This window comes from Hylobates moloch, unplaced genomic scaffold (genome assembly GCF_009828535.3).
Source record: "Hylobates moloch isolate HMO894 unplaced genomic scaffold, HMol_V3 SCAFFOLD_1, whole genome shotgun sequence".
NCBI lineage: Eukaryota > Metazoa > Chordata > Mammalia > Primates > Hylobatidae > Hylobates > Hylobates moloch.
In genome coordinates this window covers 105384430-105407253 of record NW_026652276.1, presented here as the reverse complement: position 1 = coordinate 105407253, position 22824 = coordinate 105384430, and the positions used below count along the sequence as shown (strand labels likewise).

At 44.6% G+C, this 22824-nt stretch overlaps 1 pseudogene; it reads left to right on the top strand.

The window, feature by feature from the left end:
* Nucleotides 1–8753: 8753 nt before the first annotated feature.
* On the top strand, nt 8754–8853 carry LOC116809851 (U6 spliceosomal RNA; annotated as a pseudogene).
* Nucleotides 8854–22824: the final 13971 nt, after the last annotated feature.

Genomic DNA, 22824 nt, shown 5'->3' with positions numbered 1-22824 from the left:
CGAAATAAGAAACAGTTATAAGAAATTAAACTATCTATGGTATTTATAGGCACCTGGTAGAAGGTCAGTTAATGTTAGCCGCTACTTTTTCATTGTTTTGAGACAGGGTTACTCTGTCACTCAGGCTGGAGTGCAGAGGCCTGATCATGACTCACTGCAGTCTAAGCCTCCCTGGGCTCAAGTGATCCTCCCACCTCAGCCTCCCAAGTAGCTGGGACTACAGGAACATGCCATCACACTAGGCTAATTCATGTATATTTCTGTAGGGATGGTGACTCCCTTGATTTCTGAGGCCTGTCTCAAACTCTTGGCCTCGAGCCATCCTCCTGCTTCAGCCTCCCAAAGTGTTGTGATTACGCTCCAGGGTTGCAAGGGCTACAGAGCCAAAAGGCTCTAACTTATGATTTCATTACTTTATTTGTATTGTGAGACAGGGTCCTGCTCTGTCGCCCAGGCTGGAGAGCAGTTGTGCACTTATAGCTCACTGAAGCCTCGACCTTCTGAATTTAAGCCATCTTCCTGCCTCAGCTCCCCACTGGCTGGTACCACAGTTGAGTGCCACCATACATGGCTATTTTTTTAATTTTTTGTAGAGTGAGGGGTCTTGCTATGTTGCCCAAGCTGGCCTCAAACACCTGACCTCAAGAGATCTGCCCATCTCAGCCGCCTGAGTAGCTGGGACTACAAGTACACATCACCATGCCTAGCTACATTTCATTTTATTAAATTTTGAAAAATATTTTTATTGAGAGGAGGTCTTGCTATGTTGCCCAGGCTGGTCTCGAACTACTGCCCTTAAAAGATACTCCCATCTCTGCCTCCCAAACAGCTGGGACTACAGGCATGAGCCACTGCACTGAGCCTGAAGAGATTTCTTTAATCTACTATCCCATACTTAATAGGACTGGGAAAGGCAGTAGTGTTTTTTAAAATTACTTAATAATTCAGTAATAATCTAACACAACCTTGACTCCTGCCTTCTCTCACACCCCACATCCAGTCTGTCAGGAAATCCTGCGACTGTCTTCAACATGTACTGAAGATCCCCACCCAGCAACTCCCTGGCCTCCTCCCCTACTTCTCTCCTCTGACCATCTCTCACTACCACCATGACCCTGGTCAGGACCACTATCATCTCCCGCCTGGATGTTGCCACAGCTTGGCCCCCATGCTTACCCAAATCTTCCCACAGTCTTTCTCAATGCAGCAGCCAGAGAATGCTTTTAAATCGGCAGACAGATCATGTCACCTCTCTGCTCAGAACCCTCCTGAATTTCCCATCTAGCCCAGCAATAACCTCCCAGGGCTTACACGGTCTGTACTGATCCCTGCCCAGCAAATCTCTGGCCTGCTGCTCTAATTTTCTCCCTCTCACCTTCTGCTCCACTAGCCTCCTTCCAGAGCCTCAGACACACCTCAGATACTTTATTCTGTTGTTTCTGCCTACAATGTTCTTCCCACAGCACCTTGGCCAACTCCTTCCCCTCCTTCAAGTCTTTGCTCAATTTTTACTTAGGAGGCCACCCCTGACTATTCTATTTAACATTGCCATCTGTCCCCTTGCCCACCATGCTTATTTTTTTTTTTTTTTTTTTTTTTTTGTGGAGACAAGATCTCACTCTGCCACCAAGGCTGGAGCACAGTGGTGCAATCACAGCTCACTGCAACCTCCAATTCCCAGGCTCAAGCAATCCTCCCACCTCAGCCTTCCTAGTAGCTGGGACTACAGGTGCATGTCATCATGCCTGGCTGATTTCTTTTATTATTTTATTTATTTTATCTTATTTTAAGATGGAGTTTCACTCTTCTCGCCCAGGCTGGAGTGCAATGGTGCGATCCTGACTCACTACAACCTCCACCTCCCATTTTCAAGGGTGTCTACTGCCTCAGCCTTCCCAGTAACTGGGATTACAGGCGCGTGCCACCATACCCGGCTAACTTTTGTATTTTCAGTAGATACGGGGTTTTGCCATGTTGGCCAGGCTGTTCTCGAACTCCTGACCTCAGGTGATCTGCCTGCCTCAGCCTCCCAAAGTGCTGAAATTACAGGTGCAAGCCACCGCGCCCAGCCATTTTTTAAATTTTCTGTAGAGACGGGGTCTCACTATGTTGCTCAGGCTAGTCTTGAACTCCTGGCCTCAAGTGATCCTCCTGCCTGGATTCCTAAAGTGCTGGGATTACCAGCATGAGCCACCATGCCTGGCTTTATGTTCATTTCTTCTTGTGGCTGCAACAAACTTTCCTACATTTAGTGGCTAAAAACACCACAAATAAACCATCTTACAATTCTGGGGGCCTTGAAGCCCCAACTAGGTCTATTAAAGCTAAAGTCAAGGTGTCAGCAGGGCTGCATTCCTTTTGAAGGCTCTAACATGTTCTCTTGGCTTTTCCAGCTTCTAGAAGCCACCCCCATTCCTTGGATCACGGCCCCTTACTCCATCTTCAAAGCCAGAAGTGAAGCATCTTCAAATCTCCCTCTCTGACCTCGGCTTTCATCACCACATCTCCTGCTCCAGTTCTGACTCTCCTACCCTCTTTCTTTTATAAAGATCCTTGTGATTCACCTGAGGTCAAGAGTTCAAGACCAGCCTGAACAACAGGGAGAAACCCCGTCTCTACTAAAAATACAGAAATTAGCCGGGCGTAGTGGTGCATGCCTGTATTCCCAGCTACTCTGGAGGCTGAGGCAGGAGAATTGCTTGAACCCAGGAGACAGAGGTTGTGGTGAGCCGAGATCACGCCATTGCACTCCAGCCTGGGCAATAAGAGCAAAACTCCGTCTCAAAAAAAAACTAAAGAAAACAAAACAAAACAAAACAAAACAAAATCTTTGTAATTGCCGGGCATGGTGGCTTCCACCCAAAATCCCAACACTTTGGGAGGTCAAAGCAGGAGGAACACTTGAGGCCCAGAGTTTGAAACTAGCTGGGACAACAGAGTGAGACCCCACCTCTACAAAAAAATAAAAATAAATATTAGCCAGACATAGTGGTGTGTGCCTGTACTCCCAGCTACTTGAGAGGCTGAGGTGAAATGATCGCTTTAGCCTAGGAGTTTGAGATCAGCCTGGGCAACATAACTAAATTTCTTCTCTACAAAAATGAGCTGGGCATGGGTGACATGCACGTGTAGTCCCAGCTACTTGAGAAGCTGAGGTGGGAGGATTGCTTGAGCTCAGGAGGTCAAAGCTATAGTGAGCTATGATCACATCACTGCACTCCAGCCTGGATGACATGGGGAGATTTTGTCTCAAAAAAAGAACAGAAAAATATATTTGGTCTCTGTCCCTGGTTCCTGGCACAGAGCTTCTAAAGCTCTTATAAAGACCTCAGTCTTAGAGGTGATAGGAGCATCTTTTAATATTTGGTGTTTGTCTCAGGTTTCTAACACAAGAGCCTTTAAGAACTTTGGGATCTCCAGCATGATAAGAATGCATTTGGGGGTATTGTTGAGAGATTAGTGGCTGCAAGCTCCTAGATTTCTTCAGGAGGGCTGATTGCCAGAAAAAGCAACCACATGATTAGAGGCTTGGAACTTTCAGCCTCACCCGCTTAACTCCAGGAGGCAAGACAGGCTGGACACTGACTTAATCAACAGTGGCCAAGGATTTTATTAATCGTGCTTGCATAATAAAGCCTCCATAAACACCCTCAACAACAGGGATTGCAGAGCTTCTGGGTTGCTGAACACAGGAGATGCTGGGAGGGTAGCATGTTCGACAAAGTTCACGGGAGCTCTGCGCCTCTCCCCACTTACCTTGCCCCGGGCTTTTTTTTTTTCTTTTTTTTTTTTTCTGAGAAAGTGTCTGGCTCTTTTATCCAGGCTAGAATGCAATGGCACAATCTTACCTCACTACAACCTAAGCCTCCCCAGTCCCCAGATCAAAACATCCTCCCACCTCAGCTTCCCTAGTAACTGGAACCACAGGTGCACGCCACCGCGCTCAGTTATTTATTTATTTATTTATTTATTTAGACGGAGTCTAGTTCTGTAGTAACTGGAACTACAGGTGCACATCACCGCACTCGGTTAATTTATTTATTTATTGAGACAGAGTCTAGTTCTGTCACCCAGGCTAAAGTGCAGTGGTGTGATCTCAGCTAACTGCAACCTCCACCTCCTAGGTTCAAGCGATTCTCCTGCTTCAGCTTCCTGAGAAGCTAGGATTATAGGTGCGCGCTACCACGCGTGGCTAATTTTTGCATTTTTATTAGAGACAGGGTTTCACCATGTTGGCCAGACCAGTCCCGAACTCCTGACCTTGTGATTTGCCCACCTTGGCCTCCCAAAGTGCTGGGATTATAGGCTTGAGCCACCGTGACTAGCTTTTTAAAAAGTTTTTAGAGACAGGGTTTCACCATGTTGCCCAGGCTGGTCTCAAACTCCTAAGTTTAAGCAATCCTCCCACCTCGGCCTCCCAAAGTGCTGGGATTATAGGCTTGAGCCACCGTGACCAGCTTTTTAAAAATTTTTTAGAGACAGGGTTTCACCATGTTGCCCAGGCTGGTCTCAAGCTCCTAAGTTTAAGCAATCCTCCCACCTCGGCCTCCCAAAGTGCTGGGATTACAGTGTGAGCCACTGCATCTGGCATGTACATCTCTTTCATTAGCTGGATAATGTATCTACGATGTATCCTTTATGAGGATGTATCCTTTACACCGCTGGATCTGCAATGTATCCTTTACAAGGAACCAGTAATAGAAAATGAACTGGCCCGATGTGGTGGCTCACATCTGTAATCCCAGCGCTTCAAAGAGGCTGAGGTGGGAGGATCGCTTGGGCCCAGGAATTTGTGGCCAACCTGTGCAACATAACAAGACCCTATCTCTACAAAAAATACATTAGCCAGAAATAGTGGTGCAAGCGTGTAGTCTCAGCTACTAGGGAGGCTGAGGTGGTCAGGACCACTTGATCCCAGGCAGTCGAGGCTGCAGTGAGCTGTGACTACACCACTGCGCACCAGCCTGGGCAACAAAATGAGACCCTGTCTCTCAGAAAAAAAGGAAACAAACTGTTTTTCTGAGTTCTGTAAGCTGTTCTAGCAAATGATTAAACCCCAAGAAGGGGGTCATGGGAACCCCTGATTTGTAACAGGTTGGTCAAAAGTACAGGTGACAACCTCAGACTTGCCATTGGCATGTGAAGCGAGGGTGGTCTCGTGGGACTGAGCCCGTAACCTGTGGGGTCTACGCCAACTCCAAGAAGTGTCAGAATAAAATTGTGGGATACCGGCCGGGCGCGGTGGCTCACGCTTGTAATCCCAGCACTTTGGGAGGCCGAGGCGGGTGGATCACGAGGTCAGGAGATCGAGACCACGGTGAAACCCCGTCTCTACTAAAAATACAAAAAATTAGCCGGGCGTGGTGGCGGGCGCCTGTAGTCCCAGCTACTCGGAGAGGCTGAGGCAGGAGAATGGCGTGAACCCGGGAGGCGGAGCCTGACTGCACTCACCTGGCGACAGACGAGACCAAAAAAAAAAAAAAAAAAAATTGTGGATACCATTAAACCAGAATTGGAGAACACACATTCAGTCAGAAGTGTGTGAGTAGAGACAAACACAGGCTTTTCTTTCACCTGTCTACCTGCTTAACTGCATAGGAGAGGCAACACATGGTGCTCATGAACAAAGCAAACATTAAAGTCAGACCAGACCCGACATTTGACTTACTCTTAATATCCAGGTGAACTTGGGCAAATCACTCCTCATTCCTAAGTCTTCATCACTTCATTCACAAAATGGGGATAACTGTGGCACCTACCTGTGATTTTGTGAGAATTAATGAAATATTATGCTTGATGTTATTGTGATTATTATACCTATTCCAAACTATTTGACAAGGACAGTGATAGATGATAACATCAAAAGATTAGAAACTGTAATGAGGTCTCTCGGGCAAAATTCCATCCAAGCAAATTACTATCTCTCCAAAGCATTCCTGCCACCATTAATTCACCATTCCCTGAATAAAATGTGCCATCTTTATTGTCCAGGTCTTTACAGTGCTGGTTTCCCTGCTTGAGCAGCTCACTCCATCCCAGCCCATTCCCCATCCCTCCACCTCCCCCTTCTCTGCCCACTCTCATACAATTCTTCCTCATCTTTCAGGACCCAGCTTCAATGTCACCTTAACTGGATGCTTCTCTCACCCTCCAGAAGTGCTTCTTATTGCATTTGATGCATGCACTATTATTTGATCATTTTTGAGTCATAGTCCAAGTCTTTTTGTAACTGAATAACATGTTACCCAATCAGTCTCTCTTCCTGGACTCTGAAGTCTTTCATGGTAGATCCAGCTGGAAGTGACAAAAAGACATTCTTTAAAAAAAAAAAAAAAAAAGGGATGACACAGACAGACACAAGTTCTTAAACGTTTTAAATGGTATGTGAAAAGCAAACAAAATTCAAAGGCTTATGGGGAACACTTAGGAAGGAAAGAATTACTGGGAACTTCATAAAGTTTTGAGACAGAGTCTTGCTCTGTTGCCCAGGCTGGAGTGCAGTGGCGCAATCTCGGCTCACTGCAAGCTCTGCCTCCTGGGTTCACACCATTCTCCTGCCTTAGCCTCCTGAGTAGCTGGGACTACAGGCACCTGCCACCACACCTGGCTAATTTTTTGTACTTTTAGTACAGATGGGGTTTCACCATGTTAGCCAGGATGGTCTCAATCTCCTGACCTCGTGATCTGCCTGCTTCGGCCTCCCAAAGTGCTGGGACTACAGGCGTGAGCCACCATGCTCAGTCTAATTTTTTTTTATTTTATCTTATTTTTTGAGACTGAGTCTCATTCTGTTACCTATGGTGGAATGCAGTGGTGCAATCAGGGCTCACTGCAGCCTCGACCTCCTGGGCTCAAGTAATCTCCCCTAATTTTTATTTAAGAAACTCAGTCTTGGTTGAGCATGGTGGCTTACGCCTATAATCTCAACACTTTGGGAGACTGAGAGGGGTGGATTACTCGAGCCCAGCAGTTTGAGATCAGCCTGGGCAACACATTAAGACCCTGTCTCTACGCAAAAAACAGAGTGAATTTATGAAAGGCAATTTTTTCCACAGACTAGGGGTAGAGGGAATGACTTCAGGATGATTCAAGTGCATTACACATACTGTGCACTTTATTTCTATTATTATTGAATTGTAATATACAATGAAATAATTCTACAACTCATGATAATGTACAATCAGTGAGATCTCTGAACTTATTTTCCTGCAACTAGGCTGTCCATCTGGGGCGATGGGAGAAACAGGCATTAGATTCTCATTAGGAGCGTGCAACCTAGAGCCCTTACATGCACACTTCACAACAGGGTTCGTGCTCCTATGAGAATCTAATGCTGCTGCTGATCTGACAAGACATGGCGCTCAGGTGGTCATGTAAGCGATGGGGAGGGGCTATAAATACAGATGAAGTTTCCCCTCACTCGCCCGCTGCTCACCTCCGGCTCTGTGGCCCTGTGGATGGAGACCCCTGCTCGAGTGCATTCGAAAGTATCCATCCCATACCATTCTTCAGACTCATCTATACTGCCGCAGTGGTCAAGTATAGCACCCCTTAGCTTGAATGGCATATGCCTCGGCTGGCATTTCATCACAATCAACAGTAAGTGGTAGCTTCGGTCATTGTGAGGTCACTTCCTAGAAATCACCAGCATCCCATGTCCCATTGGCAAATAGCTCAGCTCTGCTCCTTGGATAACCAAACCTACGCCCAATCCCATCTGTGTGGGTCCATCTCCTGGTACCCTTCCTAGCATCAATTCTGTATTTCTAGGAGTCCAATCAGGAGATATAAACCACTCAGAAGTTTAAACTAAAATGGGCACAGTGGCTCACACCTGTAATCACAGCACTTTCGGAGGCCAAGGTGGGTGATCGCTTTGAGCTCAGGAGTTTGAGACCAGCCTGGGAAACATGGTGAAACACCATCTCTACAAAAACACAAAAATTAGCCAGGCGTGGTGGCACATATCTGTAATCCCAGCTACTCGGGAGGCTGAGGAAGGAGAATTGCTTGAGCCTGGGAAGTGGAGGTAGCCATGAGCAGAGATTGTGCCACTGCACTTTAGCCTAGGTGATCGAGTGAGACCCAGTACCAATAAAAAACAAAGTAAAAATATATATATGTAAATTTAATATAAAAAGTATTAATTATAACAGAGGATTGGCATAATGAGTGACACACTAGCACAAATGAAAGACAACTCTAGAGAATACAGAACTAGCAGAGGCCAGGCATGGTGGCTCATGCCTGTAATCCCAGCAATTTGGGAAGCCTAGGCAGGAGGATCGCTTGAGGACAGGAGTTGGAGACCAGCCTGGGCAACACAGTGAGACCCCGTGTCTACCAAAAAAAGAAAAAAAATTAGCCAGGTGTGGTGGTGGTGCACACCTATAGTTCCAGCTACTTTGGAGTCTGGGGTGGGAAGATCCTTTGAGCCTGAGAAGTCTAGGCTGCAGTGAGTATGGGTGGATTATGGTGTACACAGAAATGGGGGAGCTGGAACTAATCCCCCCCATATACCAAGAGACAAATTGTATCTGTTTTTACAGTTATACTGTAGGATACATTATGTTCCATGACAATGGTAATTTTTAATGACAGTTTTTAATTGAGTGGAATTACCATAAAAATAATAAAAGTAGCAGCTAATATTTACTGAGCTGTTACTAGGTGCCTGTAAATACAATAGATTTTGAAATTCCCCATAACTCTTCCTTATTCCACTTAACCACTTTATCTTAAATTACTCATGCTTGCTTCAGTAGCACATATACTAAAGCTGGAACAACAGGGAGATTGGCATGGCCTCTGTGCAAGAACGACATGCAAGTTTGTGAATCATTCCATATTTGTTTTAAAAAGAGAAACAAATTACATCTGGATTTTCACTGTGTGCATATGACCTTTTGTTTAGGTTGAATTATATCCAAAAATGGTATTTCCAGAAGTGAGATTACTGTGAGTCACAGGGCGTGTGCATTCTTATTACACTTGATGTAAATTGTCGAGCTTTCAGGCATGGTGGCTGTCTGCTTATAATTCTAGCACTTTGGGAGGCTGAGGTGGGAGGATTGCTTGAGCCCAGGAGGTTGTGGCTGCAGTGAGCCATAACTGCACCACTGCGCTCCAGTCTGGGCAACAGAGTGAGATAGAAGGTTGACTTTTTAATAGAATTTTTCTGTTCACCTGAAAATATGGCCAGGACTGTGCTATATGAAAATTCTTCATAAAATAATTATCTCATCCAATTAATGTTGGAATTGGGAACAGAAAATGTTCTGGTGACTATTTATTCCTTCACTTGCTGTTATAGAAACTATTGCCAGTGGGCACTTAACAACCAAAAGTGTCATCTCTGAGCTACTCACAATAAAAGGTGATGTCTGGGGCCCAGGTGTGTTGAGGTCCCCATGTCTGGGTTATGGGTGCTGAGTGGGACTTACTTGTCCATCCATTTTCTATATTCCAGCACTGGGAAACTTGCGTTTATCCATCTTGATAAGAGGTCATTTAAATTCCACTTGGCAAAAACCACAAACGGAAAAAAGGCCATGAAACTACAGGCTAGCCCTTGTTCTCAAAAGAATATTTAGCTTAGGTGGTTCTGTAAAAGAGGAATCACATTGTTGAAAACTCATCGCAGGTCAGGTGAGGTGGTCCATACCTATAATCCCAGCCCAATGGAAGACTAAGGCAGGAGGATATCCCGTGAGGCCAGAAGTTCAAGACCAGCCTGGGCAACACAGTGAAACCTCATCTCTACAAAAAATTAGAAAATGAGTTGGGTGCGGGGGCACATTCCTATAGTCCCAGCTACTTTGAGGGCTGAAGTGGGAGGATCAAAGTGGAAGCTGCAGTGAGCTCTGATCCCACTGCACTCCAGCCTGGGTGACAGAGTGAGAAAACACACACACACACCCCTCTCAGTCTGCCCAGCCTACACACACACACACACACACACACACACACACACACACACACCCCTCATCTCAGTCTGCCCAGCCTTGACTAGTGAAAAGGGTCTTCTGGTTACAGAAGAGGGATGCTCTTTTTTAGGACAGGGAGGGACCAGCAAGTTTGTTCACAGCCTTTCCCTCATCCTCTGCTTAGTTTTCCAAGAAACTGCAGGTGGAAAGCGAGTCCCTGGGGAAAAGACCTAACTCATCAGGTTACCAAAGGAGAAATATGCATCCTTTGTCAATTAATAAATGGAACACCTGCCTTAAAAACCAGGGAGTTCTGCTAGGGTGAATCACTCCCTACAACCCTGACCTATGCAGGGAATGTAAAAACCTGGAGTTTGGGGACCTATAATATTGAAGGCCACATTGCAGATGTGGAGACCTTACCAAAGTACAGCCTTTCCACAAAGCACTACCAAACACCAGCTGGCTGTCTCCATGGGACACCGCCGTATCTCTGGCTCTCGTTTCCCCTGGAGATGCTCTATTCCAGCCTTCTCTTACATTTTGTATCCCGCATAGTTCCTGGCATAAAGACTTACAACATATCAGGCTGCTATGTTAATGGTGATCTACTGCAGATCCAACTTGAGATTCTGGCAGGGTGCTTTGTGTTTGAGAAATTAAAGGGGAGAGAATGGACCTAGCCTGCTGGAATATAAAAAATTTAAAGAAGAAAAAAATATTAAAATAAAATTTTCTCCTAAAGAGCACTCAAAACCACAATACTAGATCTATTTATCTCTCTCTCGCTTTTTTTTTTCTGAGATAGGGTCTCACTCTGTCACTCAGACTGGAGTGCAGTGGCAAGATCACTGCTTACTGCAGGTTTCAACTCCTGGGCTCAAGCTATCCTCCCACTTCAGCCTCCTGAGTAGCTGAGATTACAGGTGCATGCCACCATGCCTGGCTAATTTTTTAATTTTTTGTAGAGACAGGGTCTCACTATGTGGCCCAGACTGGTCTTGAGCTCCTGAGTCAAACTAATCCTCCCGCCTTCGCCTCCCAAAGTGCTGGGATTAATAGGCTTTAGCCACTGCACCCAGTCTATTTATCTTTCTATAACTTACAAATTAAATCTTCCTCCTTAAATCACCTCCTACCCATCCATCTGCAGGGATAGCAAACACAGGTCTCGGCAGGTCAGACAACCTACAGGAGGGAATGAAGCCAGAGTAATGTGGGAGACCAGGGGGAACTACAGCAAACTGCAAGGTATTCACTTCAATAGTTCTTCAACACTGTGATGGTCAAACCAAACACAGAAACAGGAAGCCCAGTTCAGTCGCCAGCAGCCAATGTGGGATATTTGATCTACATGCTACAGGGCAAACTGCTTACGATTAATGACCTGGTCTCCACCAACCTGCTCTTCAAGTCCAGCCACTCCTGCCCAACTCCCTACACTCTACTGACATGACCCACATTCACAGTACTCTCCTGAAACTTTGCTTGTTCACTCTTTTATTTTCCCAACGAATATTTCTTTTTCTTTTTTTTACTTTTTTTGAGACAGAGTCCCCTTCTGTCACACAGGCTGAAGTACAGCGGGATGATTACGGCTCACTGCAGCTTTGTTATGGCTCACTGCAGCTTCCATCACCTGGGCTCAAGTGATCGTCCCACCTTAGCCTCCCAAGTAGTTGGGATTACAGCCATTTAACACCACACCCAGCTAAATTTATTATTTTTTCTTTTTTTTTTTTTTCAGACAGAGTCTCGCTCTGTCGCCCAGACTGGAGTGCAGTGGCATGATCTCGGCTCATTGCAACCTCTGCCTCCTGGGTTCAAGCAATTCTCTTTCCTCAGCCTCCCGAGTAGCTGGTATTACAGGTGCGTGCCACCATGCCCGACTAATTTTTATATTTTTAGTAGAGACGGGGTTTTACCATGTTTGCTAGGCTGGTCTTGAACTCCTAACCTCAGGTGATCTGCCCACCTCGGCCTCCCAAAGTGCTGGGATTACAGGTATGAGCCACCGTGCCTGGCCAGTTTATTATTTTTTCTAGAGACAGTGTCTCTCACTATGTTGCCCAGGCTGGCCTTGAACTCCTGGGCACAGGCAATCCTCTGGCCCCCACCTCCCAAACAGCTGGGATTACAGGCTTGCGCCAACACATCAGGCCCTAACAAACATTTCTTGAGCTCCTACTATATACCAGGCACTATAACAGGTGCCCAGGAAACAGCAGTGAACAAGGTATAAGAGTTTCTGCCCTTGGCCGGGCGTGGTGGCTCACACCTCTAATCCCAGCACTTTGGGAAGCCGAGGCAGGTGAATTACCTGAAGTCAGGAGTTCGAGACCAGCCTGACGAACATGGTGAAACCCTGTCTCTATTAAAAGTACAAAAATTAGCGGGGCATGGTTGTGCATGTCTGTAATCCCAGCTACAGCTACTCGGGAGGCTGAGGCAGGAGAATTGCTTGAACCCCGGAGGCGGAGGTTGCAATGAGCTGAGGTCACGGCGCTGCACTCCAGCCTGGGCAATGAGAGCGAAACTCCGTTATAAAAAAAAAAAAAAAGTTTCTGCCCTCGCAGAGCTTATAGGGTAGCAGGAAATTGATGCAGTTTGAAAGTTTGTCTCCTCCAAATCTCATATTGAAATTAAATCCCTAATGTTGGAGGTGGTGCCTGGTGGGAGGTGTGTGGGTCATGGGGACAGATCCCTTATGAATGGCTTGGTGCCCTCCCCAAGGTAATGAGTGAGTTCTCTCTCTACTAGTTCATGTGAGAGCTGACTGTTTAAAGAGCCTGGCATCTCCTCCCCTCTCCCTTGCTCCCTCTTCTCAACAAGTGACATGCCGGCTCCTCCTTCACCTTCCGCCATGAGTGGAAGCCTCCTGAGGTCCTCACCAGCGGATGCTGGTACTATGCTTTTGTTTTTCTGAGACAGGGTCTCACTCTGACACTCAGGCTAGAGAGCAGTGGTGTAATTATGGCTCACTGCAACCCTGACATCCTGGAATAAAGAGATCTTTTTACCTTAGCCTCCCAAGTAGCTGAAACCACAGGCATGCATCAATGCACTATCATGCCTGGCTATTTTTTTTTTATTTTTACTAGAGACAAGATCTCACCATGTTTCCCAGGCTGGTTTCAAACTTCTGGGCTCAAGCAATCCTCCTGCTTCAGCCTCCCAAAGTGCCGGGATTACAGGTGTGGGCCACTGCTCCCAGCCTGGCACCATGCTACTTGTATAGTCTGCAGAACTGTGAGCCAAATAAATTGTTTTTATTTATAAACTATCCAGCCCGAGATGTTTCCTTATAGCAATGCAAAATGGACTAATCTAGGAATCACAGGCCAACACTTACCAGACTGTGATGAGCACATGACAGAAGTACAGAGTGGGACTGAAACGTTCTCCAGGGGCTTCTTGTTGCATCATAGAGAGTGGGGTGAGACATCTCGGCTGAGGCTAAAGATGAGCAAAGATGAGAGCGAAAGAGTGATGATGGGGGTAGGGAGAGGGTTTCCTGAAGGACCAGTAAAGTCCCCCAAGGAAACTAACATTCCTTGTGGCTGGAGGGTAGGGATTTGGGGAGGGTGGTGCAGGATAAAGCTGGGAAGGTGAGTGGAGACCAGTTCTTACCAGGCCCTGTGGCCAAATTAGTTTGGACTTCATCTTAAAGGCAATGGGCAGTCACCAGCAGGTTTTAATCAAGGACTATTCTGACCCAAATTTGCCTTTTAGGAGAATTCCTCTGGCTTCAGTGAACAGGCCGAAGTGAGCAAGCCTATAGAAGTCAGGAAGACAATTGGAGGCCCTCACAATAAACCAGTGTAAAAGAGAACATAGCCGGCCATGGTGGCTCCTGCCTGTAATCTCAAAACTTTAGAAGTCCAAGGTGGGTGGATGGCTTGAGCCCAGGAGTTTGAGACCAGCCACAGCAATGTGATGAAACCACATCTCTACAAAACACAAAAATTAGCTGGGCATGGTGGCTCGTACCTGTGGTCCCAGCTACCCCAGAGGCTGAGGCGGAAGGATAGCTTGAGCCTGAGAAGTTGAGACTACAGCGAGCCAAGATCAAACCACTGTGCTCCAGCCTGGGCAACACAGGGAGACTGCCTCAAAAAAAAAAAAAAAGGAAAAAAAGAAAAGAAAAAAAGAAAAAGATCCCATTCTTCATTTATTAGTGCCCTAATATTCTCATGAGAACCTTGGTGATACAGTGAATTCAACTGTCATTGTAATTCAGCAACCAACACATTTAAGTTTGTGTTTGACTTCCAATAATATCAGCCCTGTGGATACAAGAAATAAGGAATTGTGTTTGGGCTATCATGGAAGCTCTCTGGATCTTAGACCATGACTTATGCTGACAGGTAAAGACTTGAGCTTTTTGTTTTTCTCTCTGTAAGTGCTCAAGTGCAGCGGTCCCCAACTTTTGGGGGACCAGGGACCGGTTTTGTGGAAGACAGTTTTTCCATAGACTGGGGGCAGCGAAGGTCAGTTTTGGGATATATCAAGCACATTACATTTATTGTGCACTTTATTTCTATTATTATTACATTGTAGCATATAACGAAATAATTATATAGCTTACCATAATGAAGAATGAGTGGGAGTCTTGACCTTCTTTTCCTGCAACTAGATGGTCCCATCTGGGGGCGATGGGAGATAGTGACAGATCATCAGGCATTAGAGTCTCCTAAGGACAGAGCAAGATAGATCCCTTGCATGCACAGTTCACAATAGGGTTCGTGCTCACATGAGAATCTAATGTTGCTGCTGATCTGACAGGAGGCAGAGATCAGGTGGTAATGTGGGGACTGGCTGTAAATACAGATGAAGCTTCGCTTGCCCACCCTCTACTCACCTCCTGCTGTGTGGCCCAGTAGAGGCCTGTGATGCAGGGATTAGGGGCCCCTGCTCAAGTGCATCCAAAAGGATTCTTCCCACACCAGTCTTCATAGTGGTCAAGTGCAGCAGCCACTTAGCTCCCATGGCATGTGCCTCAGCTGGCATTTCATCACAATCAACAGAAAGTGGTAGCTTGAGTCATTGTGAGGTCCTGGAAATCAATAGCATCCCATGTCCCACCCGCAAGGAGCTCAGCACTGCCCCTTGGAAAACCAAACCTATGCTCAAATCTCAGTTGTCTGGGTCTATCTCCCGGGACCCTTCCTAGCATCAATTCTGTATTTGTCAGAGTCCAAACAGGAGACATAAACCACTCAAAAGTTTAAAGTGTTCAATTTAAAATAAAAAATTATTAATTATAACAGGGCAACAGCATAAGGAGAGATTGGCTACCAAAAAGTAAAGAGAATGCTAGAGAATACAGCACTAGCAGAGGCCAGGCATGGTGGCACATGTTTATAATTTCAGCAATTTGGGAAACGAAGGCAGGAAGATTCCTTGAGGCCAGGAGTTTGAGACCAGCCTGGGAAACACAGTGAGACCCTGTCTCTACTCAAATAAACAAACAAACTAACAACAACAAAAAAAACCTGGGTGTGGTGGCACACACCTATAGTCCTAGGTACTTAGGAGACTGAGGTAGGAGGATTGCTCGAGCCTGGGCGGTCAAGGCTGCAGTGAACCATGATTTCGCCATGCACTTTAGCTTGGGCAACAGAGGGAGACCCTGTCTCCAAAAAAAAAGAGTATAGGATCAGCTGATATAACAAGCAGTAACTGTCCCTACTGTCCCAACGCTGAGATACTGTGATCAAGGAAAAGACTCCCCACTAGGGCTGAGATCCAGCCCCTCCTTGGAGAGGGCACAGTCACGGGTAATTCAATAGCAGAATTGCTGTATTACCACACGGTCGAACATGCTAGCAATCTGCCCTCTGGAATTTGCTGAAAATTCACCCTCTGGGGTGCTAGATTAAGCTATTAATGAACAGTTGTCTCACTACAAATCCACCCAGGCAGGTGCAGAGAAACTGCTGGTCACTGGGTGCTGCTGAGCACCGTGCAGGGCAGCAGCCCGGTGCTGGAGAAGCTCAGTGCCTGTGGAGATTCGCACACCACAACCAGAAAGAAAAGCCTCTTACAAGGTCCCTCTAGAACTATGTACTGACAACATTTAATCATGTACCAGCTGACAGAGGAAGCATTTAAGGAACCCACCTCTACGTTTGCAGATCAGGCAGTGAAGGGTGAATTTGGAACTGATGGGCAGTCATTGGATGGATAGCTGGTACATGACATATTTCCCTCTACCAAGAAAGGGAAGAGAGAAAAGAGAGAGAGGACTGGGCATGGTGGTTCCCACCTATAATCCCAGCAGCGTGGGAGGCCAAGGCAGGTGGATCACTTGCATCCAGGAGTTAGAAACCAGCCTGGGCGACATAGTGAAACTCTGTCTCTACTAAAAATAAAAGAAATTAGCTGTATGGCGGAGTTTGACTGTAGTCCCGATTTCTCAAGAGGCTGAAATAAATGGATCACGAGTGTCTGGGGGTTCGAGGCTGCAGTGAGCCGTGTTCACACCACTGCACTCCTGCCTAAGTGACACAGAGAGATCATGTCTCAAAAAAAGAAATGTTGGTGAAAATGTGGAGAAACTGGAACCCACATACATTACTGGTGGGAACACAAAATGGTTTAACTACTTTGGGTGTTTCTTTTCTTGTCATTTTATTTATTTATATTTTTACTTTTTTTGTGTGACAGAGTCTCACTCTTTTGCCCTGGCTGGAATGCAGTGGTGTGATCCTGACTCACTGCAACCTCCACCTCCTGGGTTCAAAAAATTCTACTTGCCTCAACCTCCCGAGTAGCTGGGATTACAGGCATCCACCACCATGCCCAGCCAGGCTGGTTTTGAACTCCTGACCTCAAGTTATCCACCCACCTCAGCCTTTCGAAGTGCTAGGATTACAGACGTGAGCGACCACATCTGTCTTCTTGTCATTTTAATTTGATTTTTCAAAAACCAAGACAAGGTCTTTCTATCTTGCCCAAGCTGGTCTCTCTTTACTCGTAGGCTCAAGTGATCCTCCCACCTCAGCCTCTCATGTAGCTGGGATTACAACTGTGAGTCACTGCACCTGACTGGTGTAACCACTTTGGAAAACAGTTTCTCAAAAGCTAAATGTACAGTATCATAGAATGCAACAATTTCTCTCCTAGGCATATATCCCAGAGAAATAAAAATGTATGTCTACACAAAAACTTGTACATGAATCTTCATAGCAGCATTATTCATAATAGCCAATACATGGAAACAACCCAAATGTTCATCAACTGAAGAATAAACAAAATGTGGTGTGTCTCTACCATGGAATATTACTAAGCCAAAGAAGGAACGAAATACACATGCTATGACAGGAAGGAACTCTGAAAACACTGTGCTAAGAGGGAAAAAAAAGCCAGCCACAAACGATCACATATTGCACAATCCTATTTATATAGAAGGTCCAGATTAGGCAAATCTATAGTGACAGAAAATAGATCAGTGGTTGCCTATTGGGAACACAGAAGCATGGGGGGGCAGTAAGCCAGTGGCTTACTCCCCGCCATGTTCTTAGCTAGTGGCTAAGAACAGTGGATTTCTCTATAGGGTAATGAAAGCTTCTAAAACGGATTGTGGTGATAGATCACAGCTCCATCAATATTCTAAAAACCACTGAATTGCATACTTTGATAAATAAATTGCATGGTATGTGAACTACATTTCAATAAAGTTGTTATTTTACAAAAAGAAAATAGCGGGCTGGACACAGGTGGCCCATGGCTGCCTATAATCCCAGCACTTTGGGAGGCTGAGACAGGAGGATCACTTGAGGACAGGAGTTTGAGATCATCCTGGGCAGCATAGCACAATCCCATCTCTACAACAAAAAAAATAAAAAATTTAGCTTTGCATGGTGGTGTACGTCTGTAGTCCAAGCTACTTGGGAGGCTGAGGTGGGAGTATTGCTTGAGCCCAGGAGTTTGAAGCCACAGCGAGCCATGATCACACCACTGCATTGCAGCCTGAGTGACAGAGCAAGATCCTGTCTCTAAAAAGGAAAGAAAAGAAATGCAAGTTTTTATCACTTTGTGAGAGTAACCAAGTTTGTGGAGAAACAGATAAGAACAAGAGCAATGAATGGTGAGAGTGAGAGGCTGGTTAGGCTCATTGCTAAAGGGACTTCTGAAAAATTCATTAGTAAAATCACAGCTCTGGGGGTCAGTCAGGCAGTCAAATGACGAACGTTAAATCCATTACAAATGCCCATCGTCTTTCTTTACATCCCTTCTAATGAAAAATTCCTAAGTGCCTAAATAGCAAGTGTTCTCAAATGATAACAGCTGTTTATTAAAGAAATAACATCTCAAATTTTAAAAACCATGAGTCAAATACTATTTTCTTCCTCCCATTTAACAGGTGTGCAACCTAAACAACAAAGAATTTAATTTTTCTAAGTGGCAGGGCACAGATTTAAATCCTATCACTTTGGCCTCAGAGTTTGTGCTTTATTTTACTTTATTATTTTAAAAGTCATCGTTTTTAAAACCAAGAGACTTATGCAAAATTCTGCTAGGATTCAAAACAAGCCTCTTGCTTTTCCTGACCATGGATACAGGCAGGGCTCATGCTGCATTTTCTTTACTTATAATTGGATGGAGACATGATGGATGGAGACACGATGACAGGAGTTCTCTTGGTCATTGTGCACCAGAAAGGAGAGTGAAGAGAGGCACAGGGAAGCCAGTCTTACCATGTTTGAGCAACTGAACCAATGTCAGCCTCAGCCTACCTGCACAATTACATTTTTGTGAGAAAAACAGGCATCTCCCTATTTTGATAATCACAGCTAGCTACAGTAACAAACAATCCTAAAGTTATTCTTAGTAACATTATTCCTACAGCCTCAATCCTTTTAACTTATTATATTAGCTGTCATTTCTTCATTTTTCCTGACATCTAATTGATAACCAAAAGCTTACGTTATTAAATAAGCTTTGGGTTAACAGGATCAATGAATGAAGAGTTTAAAGATACCAAAAAAAAGTTCACAGAAGTACCTGCCAAATGTGCCAACTAACTACTATGAACTAATTTACTTTTGAGAAACATGCTATTTCTTATATGCTACTGACAGTGCCTGTAAAAATGGTGCACATTAACTGGCTGTTTTATTTTCTCCCCAATCTTAATATCTAATATCCATAGACTGAGATTAGGGCACCAACGTACACAATGTAACTTCATACCAGAGTTAGAAGGGGACACGAAGTGTAGAAATCATAATCTTATCCATAAAGTTCCTGTCACCTTGGAATTAACCTCCCCTTTACATAGTCTCATTGTTCATCCTGTTCAAATCTTTATAGGTTCAGGCTCAGGTCTCTGTGGTCGCACAGTGTGTCTTTTTACTAAAAGGAACACCTCATGCACTTTACAAGGAGCTCCTTCAGGAAAGGATGGCACCTCGTGTAGAGGAGAGATCTCTGATCCTCTAATCTTTTCCAAAAGGAGAAAAGTAAAGGTTTGAATGGATTTTTAGTTCTCAGCATTTTTGAACAGAAATAATCAGGTATTAAGTTGCTCAAAGATGCCCACAAGCTTTCATAGGAGAAACATCTAATTCATAATCAAGAGTTTATGTTATTAAGTAAGCTTTCCTTTCACAGGATGAATGAATGAAGAGTTTAAATATTCACTCTAATCCCCATTTAGTCATCTGGTATACTCTCTGTGAGGTATACTCTCAGTCATCTGGTATCCTTTCTCTTGAGTATGCCAGATGATTAAATGGAGATTACTGCACCACTAAACACCAGTACTGCAAACCCTTATTTAAAAAACAGACACCTAGGACATAAAAAAATGATCCTAGGCTGGGCACGGCGGCTCACGCCTGTAATCCTGGCACTTTGGGAGGCCAAGGTGGGCAGACTGCCTGAGCTCAGGAGTCTGAGACCAGCTTGGACAACACGGTGAAACCCCATCTCTACTAAAATACAAAAAATTAGCCGGATGTGGCGGTGTGCGCCTGTAGTCCCAGCTACTCGGAAGGCTGAGGCAGGAGAATTGCTTGAACCTGGGATGCTGAGGCTGCAGTGAGCAGAGATCATGCCACTGCACTCCAGCCTGGGTGACAGAGTGAGACTTCCAACTCCAAATAAAAAAGAATGATCCTAACGCAGTTATTTCCTTTTGCATTTATGAGGAGATGGAAGAAATACCCATATTTGATGGTTGGTTGGGAACTGTCTTTGATATCGTATGAAGTATTTTAATACTGTGAACATGAAGAGATGAGAACCCTGCAGACCCCGTGGGCATGGAGAGAAGGAAGTACATTAGAGGGTGCTGTAGGAAATACTTTCATTCCAGGCACTGCTTTTTAAACCACCCAACTTTCTCTCCTTAAAAGAATAGAAAAAACAAGACAAAAGATGAAACATTCCACGTGACCCTCTGCACCCTTATTTGTTGTAATAAAGGAAAAGCATTTTAGGGATTTTCTTGAGTGCAGTTTATGATGTGATCCATGTTATTTATTTCCCGTTAATAATTTTCAAAATTTCAATTAAAGACATTCAGAAATTTAGATTTATCACAGGCAGCTGTTCACAGGTAAAACTAGTTTGGTTACCTTCATCTGTATAAACATGTAGCCAGTGAACTGACATAACTATTAAACTGGAGAATCAACAGAAACATGCCAAGGACTGGCCCTTACCTTCCACAGTGACCTCAATTTCAGGAACATTTCATTACTCTCAGGGTTTCATGGTCTTTTTAGAAACTGTGAAGCTGTAAAATAAAGCACAGAATTACTTTAGTATACTGTAGAAAAAAATACAGAAGGAGATGCTTTATAAGAGCAGAGTATTAAAATTCATTCAGTTTGGCTCTTTTCAAAGAAACCTGCAGAATTAAACTTGTAGTGTAATCCTCCACAGGGGACTCAACAAAGCCATGGAAACATGAATGAAGTGGGATTGCAAATGTGACGCTTCCAACAAAATTTTTTTTTAAAGAAAAAGAGGTCCATTAAATAAAATACGTTAAAAAGCCAAGAAATTAACTGCAAGTCCCACAAAGAGAGTGGCCAATGATTCTGTGTGATTTAAGGAATGCTGATAAAAAATGTCTTAATGCAGTGAAATATAATACGAAATACAGGTAAGCTCTTACCTTTAGTGTTTATTTTATTAGCCACTACAGGAGGCAAGTAGGAAATAACTAGTTCAGGTCTAGAAAGAAAACCAAGAAATGGTGGCCTCACAGCTAGTAAAACAGTTGTGATATGACCAGGGTTTTTTCCTAAAGGTGTTCACAGAGTCATCCTGTAATGTCACAATAATTCCTATGATTGTGGATGAAAACCCTGACTTTTCCTTCCCATGACTGGCAAGTAATTGTATGAAGAGTAAATTACTTCTTTCATGAAAAAGAAAATTAACACTAGTGTACTTTCTTCAGCCACTAAAATTCTGCAGAAACGCAGATATAATTAAAAAAAAAACTCAATCATCAGGCCGGGCACGGTGGCTCACACCTGCAGTCCCCATACTTTGGGAGGCTGAGGTGGGTGGGTCACCTGAGGTCAGGAGTTTGAGACCAGCCTGACCAACTTGGTGAAACACCGTCTCTACAAAAAATACAAAAATTAGCCAGACATGGTGGTGCATGCCTGTAATCCCAGCTACTTGGGGGGCTGAGGCAGGAGAATCACTTGAACCTGGGAGGTGGAGGTTGAAGTGAGTCAAGATCGTGCCATTGCACTGCAGCCTGGGCAACAAGAGTGAAACTCTGACTCATAAAAAGGAAAAGAAACTCAATCATCAATATTTACTTGCTAATAAGATTGACCCAGGAATAATAGAGCAGATAAAACCCAGCAGATTAAATTTCATTCAAGTACTTAGGCATAGTGCAAGCCACCACAGTGTGTCTGAACATCGTGGAGGCAGTGGTCACTATTCTTGCACTGATGAAGATGACTGAGTACAGGATGGGGAATGGAGGGGCAATGGAGAGTGCCAGGACTGCAGCTCAGAGCCAGGCTTTTCCATCAAGGACTTAACAGCCACACCTGTCACCTCTAGCTAGAAAAACATTTTAGTAGAAATGTCATTTTATTGTTTTAATTCCAGAAATGACTACAGTGGCAAATAGAACTTACTTTTTTATTGTTGTTGTTGTTGTTGTTGTTGCAGAGTCTCGCTCTGTCACCCAGGCTGGAGTGCAGTGTCGTGATCTCGGCTCACTGCAGCCTCTGCCTCCCAGGTTCAAGTGATTCTCCTGCTTCAGCCTCCCGAGTAGCTGGGATCACAGGTGTCCGCCACCATGCTCGGCTTAATTCTTTGTATTTTTAGTGGATACGGGGTTTTGCCATGTCTGCCAGGCTGGTCTCGAACTCCGGACCTCAGGTGATCTGCCCGCCTCAGCCTCCCAAAGTGCTGGGATTACAGACATGAGCCACCACACCTGGCCTAAAACTTACTTTTTACCAACAAACTTGATTTTATTACTCCCACGGACGATCCTTTCAAGTCATGGAATTCCAAACCAGGAGGGCTTCAAAAGGGAATCCTGTCTAGCAAACCTTCTACATACAGGAACTCGGGGTTTGATTCAAACATAGGATATGGTTCTTTTACTGCCTCAGTGAGTCCAAGAGCTTAAGCTGAAAGTGCAAGAGAACATAACTTGTGGAAGATAAAATTTGACACAGACATTCTTTTATCTGTATGTGCATTCTCAAGTACATTATGGACAAGTTCCCTACAATCAAGCAATATTCACTTCATATTGAAGGCATTTTGCTTAGGATATTGGGCAAATCTGAAGAACAAGCCTAAAAAATAAGTACTTTTGGGAGGAACATTTTAACCCTTTCACTCAAAAGGAGAGTTATGTTAGTAGCCAAAATGATCTCTGTGTTCTAAGCAGAAATGA